At 38.2% G+C, this 25252-nt stretch overlaps 2 pseudogenes; both read right to left on the reverse strand.

Annotated features, from left to right (window-relative positions):
* Nucleotides 1-8334: 8334 nt before the first annotated feature.
* Nucleotides 8335-10558, reverse strand: LOC149004084 (L-type lectin-domain containing receptor kinase IV.2 pseudogene; annotated as a pseudogene).
* Nucleotides 10559-22427: 11869 nt separating this feature from the next.
* On the reverse strand, nucleotides 22428-24821 carry LOC149004085 (L-type lectin-domain containing receptor kinase IV.2 pseudogene; annotated as a pseudogene).
* Between the last annotated feature and the right edge of the window lie 431 nt (nucleotides 24822-25252).

Consider the following 25252-nt stretch of genomic DNA (forward strand, 5'->3'; position numbering starts at 1 on the left):
GACACAAAAACAGATTTCAGAAACGTTTCTATAGCACAAAACCGGTATGCAATAATGTTTCTGTAGTACTTTTGTTTCAAGAAATTATTTCTATTTAACTATTTGTAAAAACAGAAACTATAAATCAAACCAATCATATTTTTATTAATATTTTACAAATAAAAAATTTAAATTAGAACAATAAATAGATTGGGGGGGGGGGGAAAATAAAAAAAAAAAAAAAAAGAAAAAAAGGGCCCCCCTTTTTTTTAAAAGCAAAAGAATGTTAGCCCCAGGGAAGAAAGACCCGCAAGAGATGAATTCTGTTTGCAAACCGAGTAAACCTTATTAAACTTCTTTTTTTTCCTTATAATCTACATTACAAAAACCAATTCGGTTGGCTGCTGCATTTTTGCAACATGGATTACAATTTACAATGATGGCGTTCTCAGCATAGATTGTTTACTGATCAACAGTTTATTCAGTGGCCAAAATAGTTTTAATCTTCACATACACAATAAAATATGAAGAAAGGAGTAGCTTACAGTGCCTTCCATCCCCAATTTATCTTGATGCTCTAGTCAAAACATCAGAAATTTTGTACAGAAACTGGTAGTCATTTTGCCAATCATCAAGTTCATCTATGTTCTCTGATATAGATGGATCTTTCTCTTGCCCTTTGTCTACTGCTTGTTGAAGTTTGTTAACATCCACTGGCACTTTCTTTCTGGAAGGTAGCCCTGTGATCACATAGAAAACCAAGAAAAAACAGAAGACGAGGAAAAAGAAGAAACCAATTATAGAACAGGCAACCCAGAGAGCAACAGGGGAAGCTAACACTGCTATCGTGGTTGAGATGAATGCTGCAACCATTCCAATAAGGCCCACAAAAGTAAGAAACAGAGCAAACGAAATTAGTATTGCGCGGTTTATAACACGGCGCTCGATTATCATTATGAAGTGGATTGCAATCGAGGCCGCTGAGAAACAGAAAGCTAGAGAATTTGATACCACAAATGCTTGGAAAGCTGTCTTCTTTGTTGAAGTTGCCATTCCTTGATATGGGGCATCAGCTCTGTATCCACCAGGCATGTTAGTACCAGCTGCAAAGCTTACTGTCATCATTCTTTCTTGTTTCTGACATAAAGCGTTTGTAGTCAGTTAATCTTATCTGTATTAGCTTGTACATTCTGAAAATTGGTTTCGCATCTAACTGTGCAGAACATCGGGGCCGGGAGGGTGGAGGGAAGAAAAAGAGCTTAACCATGTTGAGGGTGATCAATGAAGCTGCTTTACCTTTGCAACAGGGACTTGAGAGCAGTATGTGTCGTTCAGTCTTGTGAACAGAAAGAATGTAGTTTTGTGTTTTATAATAAATCTTTAATGTTTCATTTATGTGATCTTGTTGTCACTGAATTCTTAGTGTTTCATATCCTCTATATGATGTATTCAACAACTTTACATGAATTTGGTTTTACTAATGAAAAAATTTTCTTAAATATTATAATTTGGTGATCAGTATGGTCACATTAGTATTAAGGTGTAATTTGACAGCATGGGATATTGTGTTTAACTATAGTAGCAAGGCTAGATGATATCAGTTTTGCTGGACATCTAATACCCACTCGGTTAAAACTTGAGTCTAGATGATATAAGTTTCGCTGGCCTTCCCTCATCTTGTTCTTTTCCCTGTACTCTAGAGAGTCTAATGTAGTAGCGGATTGCCTAGCCCGGATGGTTCTATCTATTTGACTATTTGATGGATTGTCCATGGTTTTGAGAGATTTATATAATTTCCTAGCTTTTATGCTCTTAAGTTGAATAAGATCCTACATCACCCCTCACCCTCACCTCTTGGTCTTCTGCACAAAATAATCTTAATGTGCGCAAAAATGTAGGCATAGATGGAAAAGCAAATCGATTGGCTGCGTATTTTTGCAACATAGATTATAATGATGGCGTTCCCAGCACATAATGTTTATTTAGAGGACAAAATAGTTTTGATATTTACATACACAATAAAATATGAAGAAATGAGTAGCTTACAACGCCTTACAAAGATAAAACAAAATCTATCTCCAATATATTCTTATTAAATTTATCATAAACATTTACACATAAGAATTCAACCATTAACGTGGTTTATTATGTTAAAATAAAAGGAGTTTCATTATTATAGGTTTTATTATATTTAAATAGAAAATTAAAAAGGCTCTACAAGAAGTTAAATTTTAATATGACCCTCTTCTTTGCTAATCGCTTTCTGCTAGAATAACGTTTCTTTCTGGATCGTTGCTTCTAAATGCATCATAAGGATCGTTGCTTCTTAATGAATCATCGCTAGAAGAATCAGGAATGGTGAATAACGAAGTAACGAAGCTTCGTTTTGAATCAACGGACGAATCGAAAATTCGTACCAAAACATGCAGCCATTATGCACTTTCTTTATGGAAGGTAGCCCTCTGATCACAAAGAAAACCAAGAAAGCAACCGGGATGAAGAAGAAGGCAATTATAGTAAAGGCCACCCACAGAGCAACGGAGGAAGCTAGCACTGCGATCGTGCCTGAAATGAATGCTAGTACCATTCCAACAAGGCCCACAAAGTGAGAAATATTTACTAAGTCCATCTTCCAAAAGCAAAGGCTTTAGCAGGCTTATTGTTTGCATATTCCAAAACATTTTCCTGTCTTTTATATTTGAATTTATTTATAACATATTAAACAGGCTAGTTTCGGGCCAAATGGTTTGGGCTAGTGGGCCACACATGGACTGATCCGGACTAGCCTGAACCAGTGCGGACTAAGGTTGTTTAGCCAAACACAGCCCATTAAGCTTCGATTTGGGCCGGTTCGGGTTAGGTTTTGACACCCTTAGATTTTACAAATCCTTCAAAAAATTATCCCATCCTCTCCATTTCTAATCCTAACTTATAGTCTAGAGTCATTAACATATGGCTAGTTTGAATTTATCTGTCTCCATATTATTTTTAATTATTATTATTATTTTTTTTTTGTGATACAAAGGGGCTTTATTGGGCTGGGGATGGGGATGTTAATATGCCTCAACAAGAGTGGAACCTACGACCTTTTCACTAAGAGGTGTTGATTTTACCATTAGACCAGCTATGCGTTGGCTCTTAATTAATTTCTTAAATCTAAGTCAATTCCTATATCTTTCCACTATTCTCTCACCCTTTCCACGCATTAGGATCATGTTTGTTTCTTTTTTCACTCTCTCACGGGGAAAAGAAAATTGTGCTAGCCGCTTTGAAGAAAAACCCTAGCGCTGCTTTGAAGAAACTAATCGCCACCTCCACACTTAAACCTTGTGACCTGCTACCTCACCTCCTCTCTCCCTCTCTCCGCCTCTCTGTTCGCTGTCTCCACCTCCACGATGAAGCTCCATTGCCTCCTCTCTCCCTCCACCCCCATCCGCCTCTCTGTTCGCTGTCTCCACCTCCACGATGAAGCTGTAAGTAATTCCTAGCATATGATTTTATCTCCAAGATAAATTTATCTTCTGATTCAATCATATATATATATATATATATATATATATATATATATATATATATATATCCTTCAATAGATTATTTATTTATTGTATAACGTTTTTATTATTAAGATAGATATCGGGTTAGGCACTCTTGCGAAAGAATACCCAACAATTAACAAGTGGAGTTACACGGGGTTGATTGAGCCTTCCTAGCCAGTAGGGCTGCAACAAGGAAGGGCTGGGCTGGGTTGGGCTTTTGCAATACCAAGCCCAGCCTTATATTTTCTAATTTGATCCTATTCCCGCCCTGACCCTAGTTCAGGGTCAATGATTATTGTCCCTAGCCCTAAGCCCTACAGGGTCATGCCAAGCCCATTTTTGCTCCAATTGGCCCTGTCCCGGACCCTGATTGGCCTTGTCCTTGACCCTAATTAGCCATGTCCGTGGCCTTGACCTTGATTGGCCTTAATTGACCCCTAATTGGCAATGCTCCTGGCCCTGATTGGCTCTGTCCTTGGCCTTGATTGATCCTATCTTTGCCTTGGCTTTGATTGACTTTGTCCCTAGCCTTAATTGGTCCTATCTTTGGATCTAAAATATCAAATGTAAATTTATAATAATAATAAAAATTAAAAAACAAAAAAAAAAAAAAACAAAAAAATACAAAAAAGTATCACAAAATTAAAAATAAAATTCATAGAAATATAAGATGACTTAAGCTCCTACAAAATGATAAAATAGTCAATAAGTTGATAGTGTTGCTTTAAACATTAATAAATTCACACTCCAACCCTCCATAATTTTATATTGAGTTTTCAAAGTGTTCTCTTGTTTTGGCGATGGAAATTGAAAAACTCTCCCATTACTTTGGTGATGGCAATTGAAAACCTCTCCCATTGATATCCTTATTCATTATTCAACAAAAAAATTCATATTCAAAACCTTGTTAACAAGTAATCAACGATAATTTAGTATTTGTATTTTTTTCATAGTTAAAGAAAATGATATTTTAGTTATAAACACAATTATCTGTGCTTAATAATTTTTTCTAAAATATCACATTGGAGGCAAAAGAAAGATGTCAATATTCATGATGAAAAGTTGGGGTGTAGATTTGTTAGATATTAATTCTCTATATACTAGTTTTTGTTATTTATATTATATTATCTCGCCTTAGTCCAGAAAAAAAAAATCAATGTTTTTTGGGAACTAAAAATGACTTAGTTCGAAAAATAAAAATTACCTTAAAAATAATATTAAAAAGTGAACTCATAGTTTAATATGATCAAAATGATTGAAGGTTAAAATCGAGACTTATAGTTATATTAATGTTAATATGAAGATTAGGGTAAAAATCTAGTACATGATTAGGGTCAAATTAACATTAAGACTATAACCAAAATTAGGGTCAGGAAAAAAGGCCAAAATCAGATGGATGCTTACTACATTAGTAATGATGATATAATTTATTTTTATAATTTTCTACAAAATATGATCATGTTTTTAAAATTTGACACGTGTCAAGTATTCCCCCATGTGGATTAGAATTAATTCATTTCCACATGGGTGGAGGGTTCAAACTTAAATTATGGTCAGGATTGGGGCCAAAATCATGGGCCTAGATCAGGGCCAAGATCATGGCCAAAATTAGGGCCAATATCAGGGCCAAGATCATGGCCAAAATTAGGGCCAATATCAGGGCCAAGATCATGGTCAGAATCAGGGTCAAAATCATGGTCAAAATCATGGCCAAAATTAGGGACGTCTTGGGGAGGGGTTGAGTGAGCCAGAGAGTAATCCCAGACACGCCCTTGGTCATAGTTTAGAGCTCATAATATTTTGGCCCTAACCCACCCTTTGGGGCCAAAATCTTTAGCCCAAGCCCTATTCCAGCTCAGAGACAGTCAAGGCCGCTAGGGCCAAACTTGCAACCCTACTAGCCAGGTTTGTCAGCCAAACTATTAAATAACTTTACTACAAACAAAAATTACTAAGATCCAAATGATTCTATGACATGATGGACAACATTGAGGACATGGTGCACATCCACTAAAGATCTTAATGATGGCCTTGGGACTAGAAGTTAACCGCTTGGCTATCGAAGTTTACCAAAATACACTATCATCCACATTAGATAAAATGTCTAACTAAGCAAAAACATAGACTTACTTAATAAATTCACTTAATAATTTATTATAATTTAGAGACACTCCAAAATGTATAGCAAAAAACACACAGATACCACAAAAATATATTACGAATATGCCTTTATCTTTTTTTTTTACCCATTAAAATCTTGATTTTGTTTATTATCAAAAAAAATAATCTATATTTCTTTATCTATTAAATATATTTCATGATTTTTTTACCAAAAGAATAAATTTCATGATTTTTGGCAAAATTGGAATGAAAAGTCAATTTCCACCACTTCAGTTTTGTCGGCAAAAATTAGGGATTTTATGAAGACTTCAATCATGGTTGATATTGAGTAAGGACAAGTGAGCTTGCACGCACCTCGATTACATCCTTAAGGGATATGGATCTTACCACTCTACCAACCCTGCATAGACAATGAATGCATTAGAATATGTTTGATGATATAGATGTTACCAAACCCACTTGGTCGTATCGAGAAGACTAGCAATACCCCTGATATCAATTCTCAATCCGATCCCTTTTGCAATGTGGGGAATGGATTTGATGGGAAAGTTTTTGCCAAGGTGTCGAGAGGAAGGGAATATTTAGTATAACTATCGACTACTATAATGCCCGAGTAAAGAACCAACAATATTGCCTAGGAGATCTAGTTTTAAGGATTCAGTTGCTTCAGACCCTCAACATTAAGGAAAGTTAGATCCAACATGGGAGGGACCATATACTGTCCTGAAGAAAGTTGGGTTGAGAGCATACCAACTAACAAACCCAAAAACAGGTCAAGAGCTTGATCGACTGTAGAATGCGAAAAACTTGAAAAGTTTTATCAGTAATCTTTCTTTTTTATGTATAACGCACTCACTTGGGCATTTTGTGACACGGCTTTGACCAATAGGTAATTTATTTATGTAATTGTTTCCTTCAAAATCCAAAGTCCCTTAATGGGGGCAATCGGTCGGTTAATGTCCATGTCCTTTAGGGATTTGCAGGGCTTTGAATTTTCCAAATAAGACCTCATAACAGTTTGAAAATTTTAGCTAACACTTAAAGGCTTTAGGCTTTCCCAAGTAAGACCTAATAAGATGGGTTTCATACAAAAGAATAAGACCCAAAAGATACTACACTTGGAAAATTTGTGTGAATTTTATAAGGAAGGGCTTCGGTAATATCTTGGTTAAGACGCACACGGAGATACTTTGGGAAATTGAACAAATGTTGAAAGGGCTTTGATAATATCCCGACTAAAACCCACTAGGCATCAACACTTAATAAAAAATTTTGATGAAAGAATGTTGGATTTTTGTTTTTAAAATAAATAAATAAATAAATAAAATAAAATATATTATTTAGATAAGTTTCAAAACATTAAAACTCTATCTCCCTAATGTTGTTTTAGGACTCTTGTTTGATTCTTGCTTTTATAGGACTTTTTTGGATGTGAAGATTCCGATCCAAGAATTTTGGTAATTCAGCACATATATAAGGTAATTTAATTTACCATACTTCTTTAATCCCACATTGGATGGAGCTAATGAGAATATCAATTATATATACGTTGATTGCTCCTAAGTGGGGTGTATGTTTGTAAAGAGGTAAATATGGATCACGCGCATTTATTGAGCTGGGGCTAGTTGAGTGTGGTTGTGGTTTGTGGACCCTAGTTTAACCAGGCCATGGGGCATTAAAATATTATTATTTAAATAATGTCTATGATAATCTAGAAAAATCAGGTTTTTCGGTCGTTGTTTTCCGCTTCTTCTACTTCATTCGGATAAGTGGTTTTGACATAAGGTATACTATTTTTGAACCTAAGATCACAAGTGCGCCTCAACTCCCTTGTATCGGTTGGAGGTGAGAACGTTTTCCCCGTCTTCTACTTCATTCGGATGGAAGCGGTTTTACATAAGGTATACTCTCTTTGAACCTTTCGGAAAAATTCAAATTCTCTCACCTTTCGCTTCTTCTACTTCATTCGGGTAAGTGGTTTTGACATAAGGTATACTATTTTGTATTCTATTTCTCTTTGTCTGATATTGGTCTGTCAATATTGTGCCTCTGGTCTTCTGGTTCTAACAAAGAAAGTCGTTGTTGCCCGGACTAGGTCGCACAATTATGTACTTAAGAAATTCTTACAATCATTGATATGGACGGCTTGGGACCAGGAAGGCTTTAACGCTTAGAAGATTGATCCCATACTTAGGGAATTTTCACATCAAAGTTTAGTCTCCCCGATTGAGACTAAACTAATTAATACAGGGTTAGTTGGAAATTGGAAAAAGGATATGATCTGCGCATGACTGGATAACTGGTGTCGATGGCAACCGAGACTAAGATGTATTTGGTTATATCCATTAATTTTTTTCAAGCCCATTAGGCCCATTTCTAATTTAAGCACATTTTTTCCATTCCATTTGATTTGTCACGTGCTGAAAATTCTCCATCACATGAAAGGTGTCACGTACTTACAAGACAACTGAAATTCCTCTTAAGTATTCAATTGGAATTTTCCTTCTCATATGGTTCACAAAGCCACTACTTGGCACTACGTCAACTTTGGAACTTTGGCAAGTGGCACAACACATTTAACTAAGATTGAGCCCAAGCCCATCATCTTGCTTTAAAATTTCGCTGTTGCCCTCCATTACTTTTTGGCAAGCCCGGTTGAAGCCCTATATCAAGGCTGTTTTAGTTTGGGCCCCCATTACTTTCGTTTCACTGAGGTTTAAAACGAAAACGAAAACAGTTCAGGTATTCAGTATTCTAATAGCATTTTGTTTAGAAAGCCAACAGGGGTTGATGGCTTACATGAGTGAGTTACATTAACGTCCTCCGGAGAGTATCGACGACTCTTGAAGAGATGGTGATGCAGAAAATGCAAAATCATCAGTGTTTTTGGCATTCGTAGATGTTAAGCCATTAGATACCCAGAGTAAGACATGAGAGATCTGGCAGAGAAAGTGGAAGCTCTCCCTCCAAATACTGCACAATTTGTCGCATAGTTGGCCTTGCAGCTGGATCCCAACTTGAGCAAAGCAATCCCAGCTCCAACACCATTTCCATTTCCATCACCACATAATTCATTCCCAATTTAGGATCCACAGCATCAAGAATTGCCCCTCTTCTCCAACAATTAAACACCCAATCCACCAACACCACATACTCATCTGCTACTTCTTTTTCATAGATAGGCCTCCTTCCACAACCAACTTCCAACATAAAAGCTCCAAATGCATAAACATCTGTACTCGTGTTAGGTTTTCCGGTTCTTGAAAGTTCTGGTGCAAGATAACCTAGTGTTCCAGCTACATGTGTTGTTTGAGGTTCAGTTCCATGGCCATACGATCTTGCGAGTCCAAAATCTCCCAATCTTGCATTGAATTTGCCATCCAATAGAACATTACTGGACTTGACATCTCTATGAATCACAACCTGTTCCCATTCTTCGTGAAGATAAAACAGAGCAGAAGCTACGCCTCTAATAATTTGAAATCTTTGACTCCAACTCAACAATGGCATTGATGGATCGAATAGAAACTTGTTTAGACTTCCGTTGGGCATATATTCGTAAACCAAGATGAGTTCTCCTTTACGCCGGCAATACCCCAAGAGTGTTACCAGGTTACGATGCCGTAGTTTACCAATTGTAACAATTTCAGCTACAAATTCCTTCATCCCTTGTGTCGATTCATGGGATATTCTCTTCACTGCAACTTCGATTTTGGAGGTGGGTAATACCCCTCTATACACTTGACCAAAGCCACCGACACCCAGCAGCTCCTTTGGCTTAAAACCTCCAGTGGCCATGTAGAGATCTTTATACTTGAACCTCGTAGGTCCGTATTCTAGTTCCCATTCTTCAAGCAATTCTTCATATTTACCCTTTCTTTTCAACACAATCTGGACGCCAAACACCATGGCGAACGCCAAAACAGCAGTAATCATCGGAAGTCCAATGATCAGAGGCCACTGTTTATGTTTTTGTTTAGATTCTTGTAGGGGGAGTGAGGGAAGTAGAGTGAGGTTGAGTTGTTCTGCTTGCCCGTTCAACTTGAAACTCCATCCCAACACATAATGGGATCCAGTAAGCACACCAGTAGAGGACGAAAAACCAACGAACATGGGTTCCGTCGTCAAGACCCTAGAAAGATCAAGAGACAGAGATAAAAGGGGAAGAGCCGGTTTAGAGACAAAAATTGGAGCTAATGTGACGTTAAGCTTTCTGTGTACACCATCATAATCAATCCAGACTTGTATGGAGTGGCCACTGATGAGGCTTAGGTTTTGGGGCTTACCATTCTTATCGAAATAGGATGCAGGAATGGAAGCAATAGACACCAATCCATTGATATCGACACCGACGTGGTTGTTGTTGATGTCATGGAACCTAGGAGTTTTTACGGTGTCGAGCTCGACTGCAAATACATGATTGCTTGGACTGCCAACGTTAGACAAGTTGAACAGGCCAAGGCATCCGTTTGACATAGCATAAGGAAGTCCCAGGGTTGGTGCGACCGTGCGATAACAAAGGCGATTCCATGACCGCTCAAACTGGGGTATTGGGGGACGATGGCGAAGACAAAAGTAGTTGAAAAGGAATGAAGAGTACCTGGTGAGGAGGCCATTGCGTTGTGGAAATGAATCGGACTACGGTAGAAGGCGTTGCCCTTCTGTCGCTTGGTGGTGGAATTGGTCAGTATGAGAAGGCCATTCGGTTCGATCTTGGCTCTGCCTTCCACCTGCACATCAGCACTTTGGAACCCATTGTAAGTGAAACCCATTTCTTCTCCTGGAGAGGCTACCCCAACACTGGCGAACAACCACAAAGCTGTAATGACCTTGAAAACGGAAAACATGGCAGCACTGCTGCTGGAGACACCGGCGATTTTTGTTATTTTTCCCTGACAGGATGGAGTTTACTACTCTAAACTCTAAACTCTCTTTAAAAATAATTAAACAAGTAATGTCTTTCAAGTCTTTCAGCTTCCATATATCAAACCCTTTTCTTCGGTAGGTAAAGTCTAGAACGCGGTTTAACTTAAAAGTCAAGCTCTTTGGAAAGATAAAAAAACAAACACCATATTTAAATTATAGAACATAAGACTTTTTCGGTACACTGCACTTATAAATGAAACAACTCACACCCCAAAAGGTCAATTATGAGAACCACCCAACACCACCAACCAATTAGAAGATAAAAACAAATATTAGAAGATAAAAAAGTAACTTTTTATAAATCATCCGAAAAAATTATCCCATCCTTTCCATTTATGGTAAGAGTATGAATCTGCATCCCATTTGGGGAGCGCTCTGTGCTTTCTGATCGGTTTTTTTTTACCACAAAAACATGTAGGATCCACAAAGATTTTGGATCTGCAGTCTCCGATACGTTTTTTCACCATACAAATATGTGAGACCCATAAGGTAAAAATATAAATCATAACAGAAAAAAAAAAAATCACCAATCCATGTGAGTCCAAAATATTTTTATGGTGGAAAATCTGTTGGGGAGCACATAGAGCGGTGCTCGGGGCTCTTTCTAGTCCTAATTTATAGTCTAGACTCTAGAGTCATTAACACGTGACTAATTTGAATTTATCTATCTTCATATTATTCTTAATTAAATTTTAAATTAATTTCTTAAATCTAATCAATTCCTATATCTTTCCACTATTCTCTCATCCTTTCCACGGATTAGGATCAATTTTAAGCACTCGGGTGAAGGTACACGGGGTTGATTGAGCCTTCCTAGCCTAGTTTGCCAGCTAAACTATTAAATATCCTTGCTACAGACAAATATTACAAGATCCAAACTATATAACATGATGGACAACACTGAGGACATGAAGCACATCCACTAAAGATCTTAACGACGGCCTTGGGAGTAGTGTTAACCGCGCTTGGTTATCGGATGTATACCAAAATGCACTACTATCCACACGAGATAAAATGTCTAATTGAGCCAAAATTGAAACTTACATAATAAATTCATTTAATAACTTATTATAATTTTAGAGACACTCTAAAATGTATAGCAAAAATCATAGACTCCACAAAAATATATCACGTTGATAGAGGCACTCTAAAATGTCTTATAAAATGGCCACCCTTGCCTTTTATGTTACAATGGTAAATTGAATGAGAGAAAAACACCAATATATCCTTCACAATATTTTTGTATTAAAACCTAAAAAAAACGAATATAACTTTATCTTTTTTTTCTTCTTCTTCTTTTTTTCTTTCCCATTAAAAGCTTTGATTTCTGTATTACCAAAAAAAAAAAAAAATCTATATTTCTTTATTTATTAAATATGTTTCATAATTTCTTACCAAAAAATAATTTAATGATTTTAGGCAAAACTGGAATGAAAGGTTAGTTTCCTCCCCTCCTGTTCTGTTGGCAAAAATCAAGGATTTTATGAAGATTTAAATTTGTTGTGGTGAAGATGTATTTGTGACTTCTTAATTCACTCATGATTCGGGATTGGTTCTTGAAACTACAACAATGGTGAGAGTGGGCCGTCTTTGGAGATGGGAAGCCACCTCCAATGATTTAGTTAGTTCAGGTAAGAAAACCAGAGTCTCCCTTGAGGAATAAATGCTCAAGGAGATGAAGAAGAGAATATTCTTTAGGAGTAACTGCAGGAGAATAGTGGTAGGAGTATTCAAGTCTTACCGTTGGTCAGGCATAGTTGATTTATATAACTAGTCCATACCTAAGCTGATAGTGGACGCTCCATGGCCCTCAGATGAGTATGGCTTAGATGATGGGTGGAGATGGCTTCTTGGAGAGGCTTGCTCAACAAGCTAAATCGTGTGATCTTCACGACAATTGGAGACTTTGTTGGTGAATCAAATGATCAGCATTAGGTCGATCTTGATGTGACATCAACCCATAGTTAGGGGGACAAAAAGGTGCATATACAGTATTCGAGGCAAAATGTGGACGAATGAGAAGCTTCATCACCAGCAATGAGCATTTAATAATTCTCAATGCATTCAATGCTGAATTAAATGTTGTGATTGACGTTTGGATAAAGATACGCTGAATCTCTTATTTGCGCTATTTTTGCCTGGAAGTCGCATGAGGACAGTTGTGTGTCACACTGCATGGTCTTCTTTGCAGCTTCTCAGCTGATATCTCTTTCAAAAAGTGTCAAGTCTGAGAAGTACCAGATGAATCATCTTGGACCAGATTTGAATCCTTGGCTCGGTCCAAATGATCTGCTTTGGTTTATTGGCTTGAACCATAATGACCATAACAAAATTAATCGTTGAAACTAGAATGGAAAGCGAAGCGAAAACCAAAAACCGAAAACCTTGGAGATTCTTCATGCCATCTAGACCCAGCAGTGTTTTATGATTCTATTGCTTTTCCCTCTTTGTTATTGCTCGTCTTGTTTTGTCTTTCTTTGTTTGACAATCGTGTGTTTGTTTGAGGTCATAGAACGAGAAAGTTGAAATAATTTTCAAGAGAGGAGTTTTCTTTTCAGATTCTCACAGAAGATTTTCCATAGAAAAGTAGTTGCTTCCATGGGCCTTTGGCTTAATTGAAGATTGATTTCATAGCATTTTTCCCACGTCAATGAGTCTTTGCGTTGTACTACTAAGTAATCATTCTCAATGCTTGAGAAGGGTCAAATACTGATGGGGATTTTCTTCTCCTTCAACATGGTTTGCACTATTATAAACATTTTGGTTTAAACCCTTGGACCTGAGTAGACCACGCGAACCCGTACGTTTGGTTCAGTCCTAGATCACAGGATCCATAAGGCACTTCTCGGTAGAACACTTGCTAAGAAGTGCTCTTCATGGTGACAACCAGCTGTCATGAATCATGATGGGCTTCTCGGATGGCCTCTTAATCTTATTAAGCGCCCGACAAGTCATATCTTGGCTAAAGTGATGTTGCAAGAGGATTCTGCGTATCTTCCTCCAAACATCAATCAACGCATTAATTTCAGCATTGAATGCATTGAGATTCATTAAATGCTCAATGCTTGCTAGGAAGCTTCTCATTCGCTTAGGATTTCCTTGAGTATTGCACCCTTACGTTTTGTCTGCCAAAGTGAGGGACTGCTGTCACATCCACATCAATGTGAACCTGATCACCTACTTGGGTGGAATTATGTATAACTGTCTTGAAGCTTCTTCGAGAAGTTTGGGCTCTTGGCATGCTGATCAAGCTACCCATCAGAAGTCATCTCAACTCTTCATCTGGAACAAAGGATCTGAGGGCTACGATGCTTCTTAGCCACCTTAGAGGTATGAACTCTAATATATATTCCAATACTCTACATAAGTTAGGTTAAGTCAAAGAACACTAACTCTGGTCATTTTATTCTCCTGCAACCACCCAATAAGACATTCCTTCTTCATCTTCTTGGAGCATTTACTCCTCTCTACGAGGATTTGTGTTCACCAGATTCTGACTTAGTCATTGGAGGCAGCTTCCCGTCCTAAGAGGCAGCCCATACTCACTTTCTTTATTTCTCAGGAACCAAGCTTGGTCTAGTAACGAACTAGTTGGCTCATGGTCAGATTTTGGAGCAACATTTGGCGCCGTCAATGGGAATCACTAACAAAAAAGTTTCAGTAGCTTTTCCCTTTTTTGTATTCTACATAGTTGAAAAAAGATGGCAAGAGATAATTCTGGTGATCATGGTTCCAAATCTTAGGGACACACCCGCACCAAAAAGAAGGGGGCTGTCCGGAAATGAGGAACCTTAAAAGAGACAAATGCACCCTAGCCATGTGAACTACAACCGGTAGGTGCAGGGGTGGAGACACATGCTGAACCCCTTCTACAGGGAGCGGCCCCAACTTTTTCTCCGAATCCAACACAGTTACTGGATTTGCAACAAAAAATGTTAAACATGATGAGTTCCTTCCAATCAATGGTGAACCAGTGGAGTCGGCTCATGGGTTTCTCAATTTTGTAAGACCTTTTACAACATGAAAGATCTATGGATTCATGCATGCAATTATTAAGGGGGGGGGGGGTCTTCTTTCCTTCTTTGTCGATCCACCCCAAGCAGAAGTGGAGAGGGAGTAATATAGTAAATACACACAAAATTACAATTTAACTTTCAGCATGTGCCCAAAAATACAAATTACAATACCTCATTTTTAGTTTCAGAAAAATTAGATTAACCCAAACAAATTCAAGTTCAATGAAAATAAACAATTCTAAACAACTACAACTAAAGTTATTAGAGGATGTATTGATACCCCATAAACTTAAAAAGAATAAAGTATAATTTCCTAAAGCAAACCAAGCATTAGAATCAACACAAATTGTGAAAATTAAAATAGAGAAAAGATTATTTACCATCTGTTCAAGTTTCAAATTTTGTAACCCTCAACTTTGGCTGATTAATTTAAAGAAACAAGACAGAAGCTAATATTTTAGGATCAAACAATCAAACAAAAAGATACTAAATAAAAAAAAAGAAAACAAAATAAAAAAGAATCGGCTTTGCTTCAGTGTTGCGTAATAAATGCGCAACACTGAGCTGCGTGCGGTCCAGATGAAGCCACGACATCAATTTAAATAGTAACCGTCCAATTTCAGCATGTGCTCTTCACCCCATTTAAGTAAAGCAAACCGTATAAGGTTCGGTTTAATGATTTGAACCAAACCCAGCCTAACTCAACCGGACCGAACCCCACCCACTAAAGCTTCAATTTTCAAATCCCAAAACAGAGGGAAAACGAACATTTCGTTCGTCTGAGCGGAAATTTCGTGTTCGACTTCTGAGTTCTGAGAACGAATATAGCCAGAGGGGAATCAACTTGCTGCTTCTGTAGTCTCCTTGCTGCATCGTTTCAATAGCATCTGTTTTCTCTCATTTTTGTTCGACCTTGGTTGGTGTCAGGTTTGAAGGTCTCCATAAGATCGAGGTCATCTACATCTTCTTGCGGAATTTCTCGAGCTCTGTGCGCGGGGGCCTGGGACGACATTTTTCTGACGAATTTCGCTCTGTTGGTAAGCTTCCATATTTTCCCCTTTTTTTAGGGTTTTGATCTCCCATTTCCCATCGCATTTTAGGTTTCCAGATCTGTTCTTTCTCTGGTTACGATAGATATTGTTATTTGCTTCAAATTCATGGGTGGATCAGTAACACCATTTATTTCTGCATTGGGAAGAGCACGATTGAATATTTATGTAGGAGGTTGAATATTTCATAGGTAGTATGAACCCAGTCTTCTTTCCCCTGTTGTCGACCAACAACCAAGCATGCCCTAAATTTTGAGGAATGCTAGCCCATCCAGCTTCCTTCTATTTTCCTTTCCAGTGGATTTGCTGTTTTAAGTGTTCATGAGACTTCATCAACTGAATTGAAGGAAACCAAAATGATTCAGTAACAAGCAAAATATTATAAAACGTAAACACATGAAACTGTCTGACAAACATAACCACTTATATCTTCCTAGGCGTTGGTGGACACTGTCAGTACATGGTGATGGCTAACTTATAATTTTCCTCATGAACACAAAAGACCCGCCAAAAATTGAAGAGAGCATCATTTATTTCTCTGTCCAAAAATACATGCAGCAGGAATTGATCAGAATATAATAGATATCTTAATCTTTTGTTGATTTTTATGGTTTACAGGGACTTGTTTTATAATAATCTTAGCAGTCCAGTGCCTGGGTTCCTTGCAAGAACAGTCTAAGTAAATAATTGTTCACTCTTGACTTTTTCCAGACAATTCTTTTTTTTTCAAAGATTCTGAAGTTGTTCCTGTTCTGTGCTATTTCCTTCTTTGAACAGCATTGTGGGAAACCCTCAAATCTGTGCAACCGGCTCAGAAGGAGATTGCTATGGAACAATGTTGATGCCACTTAGCTTCAACTCAAATCCTTCACATGGTATGGAATTTTGGAATGCCAGCATCTTTAAAATTTCCTTACTCCTTCCTTCCCACCATTTGAATTTTGAACTTGAATGCTAACTTCATGAACACCTTTTCTGATGTTATAATGAACCACTAGTTGCACACATAACTTTCAATATTCAATTTCCTTGACAGTTCTTTTGTTCTTAAGAAAAATTCTGTTACCTATTTGCTTTTCATTGTCACTTTACTTCCCCTTTCAATTCAAATTAAGGAAATGTTATGATGTGGTCTCTCTTGCTCTCCTCCCTCACCCCCACCCACAAGAAAGAATAAAAACCAATTATTCCACTGTCTCTCTATGCGTAAGCAGGGTTTCCCCTGCAGCTACGTTTTTTCAGAACCTGAAAACTTATTGCTAAGTTTAATTCTATCTTGGTGATTCTACAGTACCATTTATTTTCTCTCTCTCTCATGTTGATCCTGAAATCTGATTTTTATGTTTCTCAAGATCCTCAATCTGTAAGGAGACCCAAAAGTCAGAAAGTTGCCCTTATTTTAGGGTCAAGCCTGGGCTGCAATATTTGTCTCCTCATCCTTGGATTTGGACTTCTTCTTTGGTGGAAGCAAAGACATAACCAGCATATATTCTTCGAAGTTAATGGTTAGTAAACAAATAAAAATCTAACAAATTAGGCATGATTAATTTTAGTAGTTGTATACCAGTTAGCTAATTCAGCCTTCTTAATTACATTCTTTCACTGAAAACTTCAGACCAAAATCATGTAGAAGTTTGCGTTGGCAACTTGAAGAGATTCCAATTCATCAAATTGCAACAGATAACTTCAACAGCAAAAACATACTTGGTAAAGGGGGAATTGGTAATTTCTACAAAGAATATCTCCAAGATGGAATTCTTGTGGCTGTAAAGAGGCTAAATATGCAAATGCAATTGGAGGGGAAATCCAATTTCAAACTGAAGTCTCAATTACTAATTAGTTTCTTGGTTATGATGCAGGTGAAGAAACTTTACCAAGACAGAAGCTTGATATGCTTGTTGACAAGGATCTAAAGAACAACTATGACAGAATTGAACTTGAGGAGATTATTCAAGTTGCTCTCTACTGCACCCATATCCTTCCAGGATAGAGACCGAAGATGTCTGAAGTGGTTTGAATGCTTGAAGGTGATGGACTTGTAGAGAGATGGGAGGCTTCTCAGAGAGCTGAAGCAACCAAGTGCAAACCTCATGACTTCTCCTCATCAGAGTGGTATTCAGATCTCACTGATGACTCTTCACTACTTGTTGAAGCAATGGAGCTCTCCAGACCAAGGTGATTACTTCTTATGAAGAAATAACTTTTAGTAAATACCTAAAATTAAGAGGACTAGATCCCATGCCATAGATTTCCCCCCCAAAAGTCAACTTACATTGAAGGAGATTGTTATAGTGGTAGTCACATCTCACAAATGCAAAGGTTTGCAATATATAATCTGATTTGAGGCAGTAATGTAGTATACTAGAGGTTATAAGATATGGGATATTGGGATGTGTCATTGTGTCTTGCTAGTTGGAGATTTGGTTGTTATAATTATTTTCAATTTTGATAAGAAAGTCTTGCTTTGATTACTAATGAAGGTTTCTTGTGTTTCATCCATTTTTCAGTTGGGGACTCATCAAAAGTCTCAAGTTTAGTCTATGAAGCAAACGGGCCTCCATGAATAAGCTCTGAGAGCATTCACTGATGTGCTAACTTTCAAATCCATCCACGTCGCAAGTATGGTCTCTTTTCGTGCTCTTCATGCAAATTCCTCTGCTTGGTACAACCTCGGGCTACTGTGTGAAGTTGTTGGTGATGCATTAGGAGCAGAAGGAGTTCATCCCGCAATGTCATCTTCTGCAACTGGTTGGTGCAGTTATCTTTGAAGGGCAAGAACATTCCCTTGGGCCTTGAGGAAGAGTTCACCACCATTGGATGCTTCTTATATTTACATGTTGAGAAGTGGAGCTAGAGTTTTTATTTAATTTATTATTATAAAAATAGAAGCAGCAGTAGTAAAGGTTGTAATTGCACTGTATTTTAGTTTTTATACCTAGATTCTTACTGGGCTAGGATTTTGGAACTGACTCATCAAACAATTACAAGATTTAACTAACCCTTCAATCCAAGTTCTAACCAAAGCATTCTTAATATATCTAGATTATCAGGATTAGACTTTGATTTAAATCCATAGCAATGATGCTTGCAATGCAGGAAACAATACTATTTCCCAAACCAACAATTTGCTAAGAAGTAAGAAGATATATGATTCATCCATGGCAAAGGAGGGGAAAATTTTTGAAGAAAAAAATTAATAGAACCAATTTAATTTGCCTTCACCATTTAATTAAAGGAAAAGATGCTCTCTGCTCTTGGTTGCTATGTTTGACTAATTTGTTTTTAAAGTTCTAAAACCTGGATATCTTATAGTTGGGATGAGTCAACCTAACATATCATCTTATAGTTGGGATGAGTCAACCTAAGCTGATATGTTAAAGGCAGAATTTTCTTTCATGAAGTAGAACAACGGCATCTCAAAACACTCCCTTTGGTTAAAAGACTTGTGACCATATGCCTAAACAGTCAGCAATGCTTTATGAGGAGGACATTCATTGATTAGCATTACCTTATATTCATATTGGAACTCAACTTCATCCTGGTGCGGAAGTCAAATTCGCTTCAATCAAGTTACAAAATACATGTCCAGAATTTGTATGAACAATTTGTAATTCTATTTCCTCAAATCATAATTACATTTCCAATATACGAAATGGTTACAAACAGAGCCATACTTTGGATCTTAAAACACCAAGACCCAAAACAAATTATGTATGGTAAGTCTATTGTGTGCAGTAAAATAAAAATGATATTAAGCAGCAACCGGCTACTCCTTTGTTGCGAGTTGGTTTTGGATGTGTTGGGGGACGACATCAATTACATCACCCAAGTGTTCCTCTACTGTGACAACTTCAGCACGCATAATGGGTTCCAGCATCGTTGGAGCAGCTTTCCTCATAACCAGTACCGGCTTCCATGTGTTCAAACCTTCACAGTGATGTCCGCAAATTGTCCTACCTCACTAGACTGCTTCTTGTGCACATACTTCACTTCTGTGATTTTAGAAATGCTTTCACGGTAACTCACTTGCGGTGCACCTATATTAGCTTCAACCTATGTGCCAATCAAATATAAACTTGTGAGAAGTTCACAATTAGTAGTTCTAGATATCCTATCTGATGAGCAATGCATGGTCAAAGAGCTCATTTTTAGAAAAACTTACCAAGGTGTATAATTTTATTTACCAACAACTTTAGACACTTCACATGAATAAAACGGTAGAGTTCACTTTTTCACATTAAACGTTACAAAGCTAGCCTTTGAATAATCAAGAAACAACTTGGCTTCAACCAACCACCAAGATGGGCTACTCCCATCCTTGCCAAAAGGAAATAACAATATTATGGGTGATGAATGTTCCCCAAATCAAATCTCAGGTAAAGATTTTATTGTGAAGAAATCATGCAACCTCCCCCTTCTCTAAATTATTTTTATCCTAATCTTGCAGCAAGAACATGACATTGTGCAGCCATTTTCAGAGGCTGTTAGGTTTGATGAGACTCCAGGCCAAGCACTTGTTTCTTGATGATAAAACATCTAAAATGTAGATAAAAGATAGATGGATGGATTAGAACTTCTCTTCCTATATAAGTGCCTACTCTATTATTTCTCTAGACCAATACATAATCCATTACTCTAATTACACACTTTTTTAGTCCAACTCCTGTTGGTATATGCTAAAAATTTTACCTATAACATTAATCATCTAAGTAACACAGGATCATAGACAAAATTAAGATACTAAGAAGTGCAAATATATTGCAATTGTAGAAATATGGTTCATCTTAACAAAAGAAAGTATTCTTCCCATAATTCCCGATCCCAAAACAAATGATTCAACTGAAGTTGAGAAGAATGAAACAAACATGGTTAGTTCATTTACAATGCCAATAATTAGAACTACTAGTTTTGGTTCAAACTTCTGAACAGTAGAGAGACCACCAATTCATTCATGGCATACTCATATCCCTGATCACCATTTCCATTAGGTAGAGGTATATTCAGATTAAAACCTAACCCTTTCCCTTCACCAATTTCATCAAATGGATCCATTTTATAATGCCATAATTTACGCATGTGTAAAGGCAGAGATTTGATGGAGATGGAAAGAGTTTTTCAAGCACATGAAGGAGAAGAGTTGTCCCCCTGATTTTTCAACGTACTCTATTATGATGGAAGCATCCAGACAAGAAGGTATGAATGACATGCTTGATCTAGAGCAGGAGAAGCAGCTGTTGCCTGTTTGAAAATGACTGATGGAAATAGGAATGGACATGGCTGGATGAGCTATGGTAAAAAATGCAGAATATAACTGCTTGTTGTTGGAGTCAGATTTGGCGCATAGCAAGCTAAGTTGCCTCTCAAAAGATATGCTGAACTCCATTAGAAAACTTGCCAGTACTATTATAATTTAATATTTTTAGTGTGAATTGCCCCCATCTATTTAGTGTTTCAGAATAGGAACATGCTATATTGAACATAGTGTAACTACATTGTGATATCTATTATATTTTGATCAATTCCTGCTGCATGTATTTCTGGACAGAGAAATAAATGATGCTCTCTTCAACTTTTGGTGGGTCTTTTGTGTTCTGGAATTTTCTTAAATTTGCTTTATCACCATGTCTGTATTTCGTGTCCCCTCTGCCTAGGAAGATTATTATTTAGTGGTTATGTTTGTCTGCCAGTTTCATGTGTTTACGTTTTATAATATTTTGCTCGTTACTGAATCATTTTGGTTTCCTTCAATTCAGTTGATGAAATCTCATGAACACTATAAACAGCAAGTCCACTGTAAAGGAAAAGAGAAGGAAGCTGGATGGGCAAGCATTCTTCAAAATTTAGGGCATGCTTGGTTGTTGGTCGACAACAGGGGAAAGAAAACTGGGTTCATACTACCTATGAAATATTCAACCTCCTGCATAAATATTCAATCGTGCTCTTCCCAATGCAGAAATAAATGGTGTTACTGATCCACCCATGAATTTGAAGCAAATAACAATATCTATTGTAACCAGAGAAAGAACAGATCTGGAAACCTAAAATGCGATGGGAAATGGGAGATAAAAACCCTAAAAAAAGGGGAAAATATGGAAGCTTACCAACAGAGCGAAATTCGTCGGAAAAATGTCGTCCCAGGCTCCTCTCGCCGCACTTAGAGCTCGGAATTCCCGAAGTGTGATGACCTCGATCTTATGGGACCTTCAACCTGCACCAACCAGGTCGAACAAAATGAGAGAAACGTGCTTTGTACGTGCGCGGAGACTCAGAGCGCGTCTGTTCCCCCTCTGGCTTGTTCGTTCTCAGAACTCAGAGTCGACACGATTTCTGCTCGCGCGTGTTCGTTTTCCCTCTGTTTGGGTTTTGATTGGCTTTGTGGGTGGGGTTCGGTCGGTTGGTTAGGCTGGTTTGGTTCCATCTTACCGACCTTTCGGTTTGCTTCACTTAAATGGGATGAAGAGCCCATGCTGAAATTGGACGGTTCGTTTTTGTGTCGTGGCTTCTCTGGCCGCCGCAGCTCAGTGTTGCGCATTTATTTGCCCTGGCTTCAAAACGGGTAACAAGAAACAAAAGCTAAAACGGAGGAACTCGTACCACCAATAGCAAAAGCTTCAATTTTTGCCGATATTTTGTTGGTTTGACGATTTTCCAATAACTTTTCGGCAATTTTTCAGAGACTTTTGGTTGTTGTCGTTTCAATGCTTGGTTACACATTGCCCTTGAGCGACATGCCGATTTTTCGCCGAAATATCGCAACATTCGATAACATAATATACCTTGCTTGGCACTACGCAACTACGTTAGCTCTGTAACTTTGGCAAGTGACGTAACACATTTAACTAAGATTGAGCCCAAGCCCATCTTGCTTTAATATTTCGCTGTAGCCCTTCATTACTTTTGGGCATAGTGGTCGAGACCACACCCGGTTAAAGCTCCACATCAAGGCTGTTTTAATTTGGGCCCCCATTACTTTCGTTTCACTCAGGTTGATAACGAAAATAGTAGCATTTTGTTTAGAAAGACAACAGGCATCAATGGGTTGAGGGCTTATATGAGTTACATCAACGTCCTCCAGAGAGTATCGACGACTCTTGAAGAGATGGTGATAAAGACAACGCAAAATCATCAGTGCTTTTGGCATCTATAGATGTTAAGCCATTAGAACCCAGAGTAAGACATGAAAGATCTGGTAGAGAAAATGGAAGCTCTCCCTCCAAATACTGCAAAATTTGTCGCATGGTTGGCCTTGCAGTTGGATCCCAACTTGAGCAAAGCAATCCCAGCTCCAACACCATTTCCATTTCCGTCTCTACATAGTTCATTCTCAATTTAGGATCCACAACGTCAAGAATTGCTCCTCTTCTCCAGCAATGAAACACCCAATCCACCAACACCAAATACTCATCTTCAACTCTTTCTTGATTTATTGGCCTCCTTCCACAGCCAACTTCCAACATAAAAGCCCCAAAAGCATAAACATCTGTACTCGTGTTAGGTTTGCCGGTTCTTGAAAGTTCTGGTGCAAGATAACCAAGCGTTCCGGCTACATGTGTTGTTTGAGGTTCAGTTCCATGACCATATGATCTTGCAAGCCCAAAATCACCCAGTCTTGCATTGAATTCGCTGTCCAATAGAACATTACTGGACTTGACATCTCTGTGAATCACAACCTGCTCCCATTCTTCGTGAAGATAAAATAGAGCAGAAGCTACGCCTCTAATAATTTGAAATCTTTGACTCCAACTCAGCAACGGCATTGATGGATTGAATAGAAACTTGTTTAGACTTCCATTGGGCACATATTCGTAAACCAAAATGAGTTCTCCTTTACGCCGGCAATACCCCAAGAGTGTTACCAGGTTACGATGCCGTAGTTTACCGATTGTAACAATTTCGGCTACAAATTCCTTCATCCCCTGTGTCGATTCATGAGATATTTTTTTCACTGCAACTTCGATTTTGGAGGTGGGTAATACTCCTCTATACACTTGACCAAAGCCACCGACACCTAGCAGCTCCTTTGGCTTAAACCCTCCAGTTGCCATGTAAAGATCTTTATACTTGAACCTTGTAGGTCCGTATTCTAGTTCCCATTCTTCAAGCAATTCTTCATATTTACGCTTTCTTTTCAACACAATCTGGACGCCAAACACCATGGCCAACGCCAAAACAGCAGTAATTATCGGAAGTCCAATGATCAGATGCTGCTGGTTATGTTTTTGTTTAGATTCTTGTAGGGGCAGTGAGGGAAGTAGGGTGAGATTGAGTTGCTCTGCTTGGGCGTTCAATTTGAAGCTCCATCCCAATATATAGTGGGATGCTGTTCTAATCTCACTAGTAGAGGACGAAAAGCCAACGAACATGGGTTCTATCAAGACCCTAGAAAGATCCAGAGGCAGAGATAGAAGGGGAAGAGCCGGTTTAGAGACAAAAATTGGAGCTAACGTGACGTTAAGCTTTCTGTGTACACCATCATAATCAATCCAGACTTGCATGGAGTGGCCATTGGAGAGGGTTAGGTTTTGGGGCTTACCGTTCTTATCGAAATATGATGCCGGTTTGGAAGCAATAGACACCAATCCATTAATATCGACACCGACGTGGTTGCCATTGATGTCATGGAACCTAGAACTTTTTACGGTGTCGAGCTCAACTGCAAATACATGATTGCTTGAACTGCCAACGTTAGACCCGTTGAACAGGCCAAGGTATCGGCTTGAAATAGCGTAAGGAAGTCCCAGGGTTGGTGCGATAACAAAGGCGATTCCATGACCGCTCAGACTGGAGTTTTGGGAGACGATGGCGAAGACAAAAGTAGTTGAAAAGGAAAGAAGAGCACCTGGTGATGTTGGGTTGTGGAAATGAATCGGACTACGGTAGAAGGCGTTGCCCTTCTGTGGTCTGGCGGTGGAATTGGTCAGCATGAGGAGGCCGTTGGGTTCGATCTTGGCTCTGCCCTCCACCTGCACATCAGCACTTCGGAACCCATTGTAGGTGAAACCCATTTCTTCTCCTGGAGAGGCTACCCCAACTCTAGCCAGCAACCACAAAGCTGTAATGACCTTGAAAACGAAAAACATGGCAGCACTGCTGCTGGATTTTGGGATTCAGCCTTCCACTGATCTAATCGACCATGGATGGTAAGACGGTAAGACTAGATGAGGACACCGGAGATTTTTTCTTTCCCTGATGGGAGGGAGTCTACTACTTTTAAATTCTGAACTCTGAATTCTCTTTAAAATAAGCTTCCAATTATCAAAGCCTTTTCTTCGGTAAACCAAAAGAGTGGTTTAGCTTTTGGAAGATGGAAAACAAACACCATAAACGTGTTATCAAAAGTCAAAGACCACGAACACGCAAAGAGTGGTCAAGCTTTTGGAAGGAAGAAAAGCAAACACCAAACTTAAATGATAGAACATAAAGACTTGACTTTTTCGGTGCACTGAACTTAAATGAAACCACTTTTATTCCGACCCAAAAAATTCCATCGAACCCACAATCAACATTATTGATTATGGCTCATGTTTTACATTGTGTTGTCGACACTAAAGCCTGTAGAGAATTCATATATTTTTGGACCTTGGATTTTCTTTTAGTTTAGGCTTGGGCCCATAAATAGCTGCGG

This window comes from Hakea prostrata, chromosome 9, assembly GCF_041222555.1.
Source record: "Hakea prostrata isolate BN-2017 chromosome 9, UWA_Hpros_2, whole genome shotgun sequence".
NCBI lineage: Eukaryota > Viridiplantae > Streptophyta > Magnoliopsida > Proteales > Proteaceae > Hakea > Hakea prostrata.